The 6,268-nt window shown below is 42.2% G+C and overlaps 1 pseudogene; it reads left to right on the forward strand.

Moving 5' to 3' along the window:
• Positions 1-4,514, forward strand: part of LOC122332926 — a 5,428-nt pseudogene extending 914 nt beyond the window's left edge.
• Positions 4,515-6,268: the final 1,754 nt, after the last annotated feature.

The following is a 6,268-nucleotide window of genomic DNA, read 5'->3' on the forward strand; positions in this document are numbered from 1 at the left end:
ATCCTGCAGAGTTCCTCTTCTGATTGAAACGGCATTATTTCGGAGGTGTTTTGAGGAAGTCGCGGGCGCCCTCGTGAGTCACGTGTGTGTGTGTGTGTGTGTGTGTGTGTGTTCGCTCCAGAGCTGCTGAAGGCCACGGCGTACTGGGACTCGACCCACAAGGCCGTGGTGCTGAAGGAGGGCGTCCTGGACCCGCAGGGCGACGCGTACGGTTACTATAACGACACGCTGTGGTCGACGGGATGGGGCGTGCTCGAGATCCGCGCGGGACGCGGGCGCGCGGCGCAGCGCGATGACGTCACCATGTTCCTGGCCGGATATCTGGAGGGTTTCCTGACGGCGCCGTGAGTCTCCGGAAGTCATCCTCATCCTCTCTTTTTTTTTTTTAATTGGATTTTTTAAATTAAAATAATACAATAGACAATACAAAACACAAAGAACAGGGATTGAGTAAAAATCTAAATTAAACACGCAATCAAGGCCTTCGGATCACTCCGAGCGCAGCCGGACAGTTTTGATCACCTTTCTATTAGTGCTTCTTTGAATAGTATAACAATAGCTTTCCAGTTCTTCATATAAAACACTGTGAAACAGGCTTCTCTGTTAGAAAACTTACGAGTAGATTCATAACAAAAGTTTCCGCATTCATGTCACCTTGGCTGAAATGTCCAAAAACAACTTTTCAAAAGCAAATGTACCTTTTGATGAACACGGAGACATCATGCAGCAACTTTGTGAGCGCCCTCATCTTCTCAGACCGCCGACCTTCATTCAGACGCCGTGAAACACAGACGCTGCTTCATTTTTATTACGAAATAATTTCCTGCAACATCATCATTTTTTTCATCATTGTTTATATATATATATATATATATATATATATATATATATATATATATATATATATATATATATATATATATATATATATATATATATATATATATATATAATGACTGAAAATTGAGTTTAAATTCTAATGTATGTGACTAATATTAAATGTCAATGGTGTAAAATTATATAGCTTACAATATAAAATGGTGGTATTTAAACAAAACTGCTCTCATCCAGATGTGTGATGTGGAATGTCAGTTTATTATGTGTTTCTGTAACGAGCGACTAATAATAATGACTGGTGTGTGTTTCAGGCAGATTTTTGATCATTACACCAACATGTACCCGCAGCTGATCGAGAATCCCAAAACACTGCTGGCTGTCAAACGCTTCATGGCGTGAGTGACGCTCCTCTGTGTGTGTGTGTGTGTGTGTGTGTGTGTGTGTGTGTGTGTGTGTGTGTGTGTGTGTGTGTGTGTGTGTGTGTGTGTGTGTGTGCTTGTGTGTGTGTGTTATCGTGTTCGGACTGACGTGTTGACTGTGTGTGTGTCTCAGGAAGCAGGACGACTGGTCCCGGGCTCAGGTGAAGAGTAACTCGTCTGATCCTCTGTGGATTCACACGGGCCTGATCCTGGCTCAGCTGGACGGGCTGCAGGCCGGAGTCACCGACTGGGCCAAACAACACGGGAGGGCGGTGAGAGCAGAGCGGGACAGCTGCTTACTTTCCTTACCTTTTCTGTTTTATCAGGTTGCTTTTCTGTTATTTTTCCTATTTCCTACTTTACAAATTAATTTAAAAATAAAATAAATTTAAAAATAAAATTGTTCCTTTTAATTTTTCCATTTATAGAAAAATTTTATCATCCATTTTCATTACTATTTATTTAGCTAAAGAATATTTTTTTAATCATCTTATTACATCAAAAGGTTAAAAGCAAGGTTAGTTAGCTGGTGTGTCTTCTCGTCTCTCTCTGCAGCCTCTGTCTCAGTTTGCCTTCCAGTTCCTGAACGCGTCGGTGATCTGCTGGATCTGATCCCCGGCGCTGGTTCCTCACGGACGCCCAGCTTGAAGCGTATAAAGCTCCTCCGATGGGCCACTGCTCTGCGCCATAAAGGTATCAGACATCATGGAGACTGACGCCAGGAGAGCGTGTGTGCTGCTTCTCAACTGCTCTGTGTTTCAGATGTTGCCTGGCTTTGAGAACCTGTTGTTCGGCTCACCCAGCTGGTACACATACGCTGCCACCATGCGCATCTACAAACACTGGGACTTCCAGACTGAGTGAACCACACACGGCCACCGGGACTCTGTCCTTCAGCAGCTACCTGGTACTCACTCTCATTCATTCACTCTTTCCTTTCACTCTCTCACTTTATTCCACTCTTTCTCTCTCACTCTCACTCACTCTTCCTGCCTCTTTCTTTCTCTACTCTTTCCTCACTCTCTCTTTCTCTCACTCTTTCACTCTGCTCTCTCTCTCCTCTCTCTTCACTCACTCACTCTCTCTCTCACTCTTTCACTCTCTCACTCTCACTCACCCATTCACTCTCTCTCACTTCTTTCTCACTCTTTCACGCATTCACTCACTCCAATTATCTCTCTTTCACCCATTCATTCACTCTCTCTCTCTCATTCACTCATTCCTCCTCTCTTCTCTCTCACTCTCTCTCACTCTTCTCTCTCACTCTTCTCACTCTCTCTCTCTCTCTCTCTCTCACTCACTCTCTCTCTCACTCTCTCACTCTTCTCTCTCTCACTCTTTCTCTCACTCTCTCTCACTCTCTCTCTCTCTCACTCTCACTCTCTCTCTCTCTCTCACTCACTCTTTCACTCTCTCTCCTCTTCTCACTCTCCAATTCTCTCTCTCACTCACCCATTCATTCACACTCTCTCTCTCTCATTCACTCACTCACTCATTTTCTCTTGCTCTCATTCACTCACTACACTCTCTCGTTGTAAGGGCTCATTTTTTGTTTGTTTTTAAGTTGAATTCGTGCATCATGCAGTGCGTGGTTTGTGCAATATATGAATGTCTGATGTCTGTGTTTTCAGGTTTCCTGGTGTCTCTGGATGATTTCTATCTGCTGGGCAGCGGCCTGATGATGACTCAGACCACCAATAACGTCTTCAACACCTCTGTACTCCTTCATCTCTCCTGCCAGCCTGTTCTCCTGGCAGAGGTTCTCACTGGCACACACGGGCTGGCAAAGACGGCGGAGAGCAGTGGGCCAAAACCTTCTCCAGATACAACTCTGGTCAGAAATCATCATTCACTCCTTTACAGAAGCTACTGGTCCGCCCATGTCTCATTGTGTTTTCCGTCTGATCCTCGCTCAGGGACGTACAATAACCAGTACATGGTTGTGGACACGAGTAAAGTGAATCTGGGCAGCAGTCTGGAGGACGGAGCTCTGACGGTGGTGGAGCAGATCCCGGGCTGGTGGAGTATTCGGATCAGGCGCAGGCGCTGCGCAGAGGTCACTTTCACTTCTTTGTGACTTTGGGGCTGAATGAAACCCGGACATGTTGTACATCTTGTGTGTGTGTGTGTGTGTGTGTGTACAGGTTACTGGTCCGTCCTACAATGTGCCGTTCCACCGCAAGATCTACGATCTGAGCGGATCTGAGGAGATGTGGAAGCAGTGCGCGAGGAGTTCTCATACGACCTTTGCCCTCGCGCTAAGATCTTCCGCGCTGACCAGTCGTCCGTCAGCGACCTGAACTCCCTCAAACACATCATGAGATACAACGGTAAACGAGTCACAGCATCTTCTAATGAAATCACCTCTAGGCTTCACTTCTTTAGGTAACTAGATTTATAATAAAAGAAATTAGATGACTAAGTTCTAAACCTTTTAATGCAGCTGGACACTTGATTTAAGATTCATTTAAATCTTAAGATTTATTTTATTTATTTAAGGCACACACACACACAAATATATTATATAGTGTTGTGGGTTTGTTTTTTTTATTATTTGAATTGGTTTATGTCTGGAATTTTCAACCTTTTTTTATTTTTAGCATAGTATATTCTTTTAAAGTATTTTCCATTTGCATTTCTTTTTTCGTGTACACACAATCATACACACATACTCACACACAGAGACACACATACTCTCACACACACACACACACATACTCTCACACACAGAGACACACATACTCTCACACACACACACACATGTATGTTTCATGTGCTCCAATTAAAACATAATAACTTATGACTCAAGTTTCTTTTAGAAATTTGTCCTTTAAACATCTCTCAGTAAAGCCGTGTGTGGCGTCAGCAGCTGTCAATCATCATCATCTCAATCTGTGCTCAGATTATAAGAGCGACCCGTACTCGCAGGGCTAATTCGTGTAAGTCCGTCTGCTGCCGTGAACGACCTGCAGCAGCACCGAGCCAGTCCTGGAGGATGTTACGACACCAAGGTCAGCTGACTGCCTGTCATTAACCAATCAGAGCGCGTCCTCTGCTCTGCTGACGCTGTGTTGTCGCTCAGGTGACGGATCTGCACATGGCGGAGGAGTTCACGGCCGAGGCGGTGAACGGGCCGACTACAGACGGAGGGCTTCCGTCTTCTCCTGGGAGGCGTTCAACAGCACGCCCCATCAGGGTCTTCCTCCCAAATACAACTTCAGCTTCGTCCCTGATGCAGCCGCAGCTCTTCCACCCTGAGGATCATGCGGGATTTCTCGCCGAGCACACGAACCCTTCAATCTTTCCATGCGACGATTAATTTGATCCATAAAATCAGCACCGAACTCTACAGCTGCCACGTGACAATCAGTCCAGGACTTTTTACTTCTCTTTGATTGCTATATTGAGGAAACCATGTTTTGTTGCCCATTTCCATCACGCAGGATAAAAAAAAAAATTTTAATTTAGAATTACCATAAATAATCAGTTACTGGAAATAAGATATATGCAAGTCCAAATTGATAAAAGATAAAATGTCAATGTTACGATGTCACACACGCAGGAAAAAAAGTGGAATTATAAAACGCAAAGTTAAACCGACAAACCTACGAGGTAACATGTTTAATTACGTGTAAACTGGGTTGAAAGTCATAACTGTGAGTAAAACATCAAAATATAGTATGGTACTACGTAAAATATGCATAATCCTGATTTTGAGGTAAAGTCAAAAATGTTAAAATTGAGGTGAAAATGTAGTCACGATAAAGTAAGTTATAATTTTAGGAAAAAGAGGAAATGATGACATGCAGGTTGTAACTGATAGGGTAAGACATGACTTAAATTATGACATACTGCCAAAATTGGCGATATCAAGTCAGAACAGGCAAAAAAATAATAATTTACATAATAGGACTCAATATGATTTAGTTTTTTAATTTAACATAAATGTTTATTGGTATGTCATAATTCTGACTTTCATCTCATAAATATGATTTATGTCTAAATTTTGACTGTTTTGATGATTTACTGAAGCATGACTTTTATGTCGTGGTAGAAATGGGTTTCCATAAATTAACATAACACAGATGAACATCTTTAAAAGGAGAACGCCAGTATTGTTGCCATTTTTAAAATCTAGTCAAAGATGCGAAAGAACAACACGAGCAGAAATGTTTGAATGTAAACAGTTTTGTGTTGTTTGACGACTCTGCTGCTTCTCAGATCTCTCTTCTCTCAGGGAACTGACTCACAAGTGCCTTTGTTAGTATTTGAGCACGCTGTCCAACCAACGTTTTGTAATCTGTGATGTTTTTTTGTTTTTTTTTCCTCACTTTGATTCAACCAATGAATGAGATGAATGAATACAAGCTCTCATCTCTTATTCTTGAGTGGTTTTTTGACACCAGTTTAGTAAATCAGTTATTCTGCTCTTTTTTTCTGCAACTTGGATTTTTTCAGTAATTTTTGTGTGCATGTTGTTCTTTGTTTTTTTTTTTTTGGTCAAAAATATTGCACCCCATATTATTATGTATAGAAAACTGCAACTCCTTCTCTCAGGAAAAATGTTGTGGTACTATGTTTATTTATTATTTCTGTTTGTTAGTTAGAAAAGTCAAATCTGATATAATTCCACACAGAACCCAAAAATGCATTGACCAAATTAGCACCCCCTTTGAAAAACTTCAATGGTCAATCAATGGCTTTCTGTAACGCCTGTCTACTGGATTTTTTGGACCCTCTTGTTTTGCAGACTGCTCCAGGTCAGCTGTTTTGAGATCTTTTCACAGGTGATCTATGGGATTCAGATCTGACTCATTGCTGAACTGGAACTCAGAACCGTGCTTTCTGAAGTGTGTTCGGGTAATTGTCCTGCTGGAAGACCCATGACCTCTGGTGGAGATCCAGCTTTCTGATACTGGCACCGCGTCATTAACTGTAAAAATCTAATCTGATGATTTCATGTTAGCGTCACACATCCAGTGCTATGTGTGTCTAAATACAAATCACAGCAT

Source organism: Puntigrus tetrazona, chromosome 3 (genome assembly GCF_018831695.1).
Source record: "Puntigrus tetrazona isolate hp1 chromosome 3, ASM1883169v1, whole genome shotgun sequence".
In the NCBI taxonomy this organism is placed as follows: domain Eukaryota; kingdom Metazoa; phylum Chordata; class Actinopteri; order Cypriniformes; family Cyprinidae; genus Puntigrus; species Puntigrus tetrazona.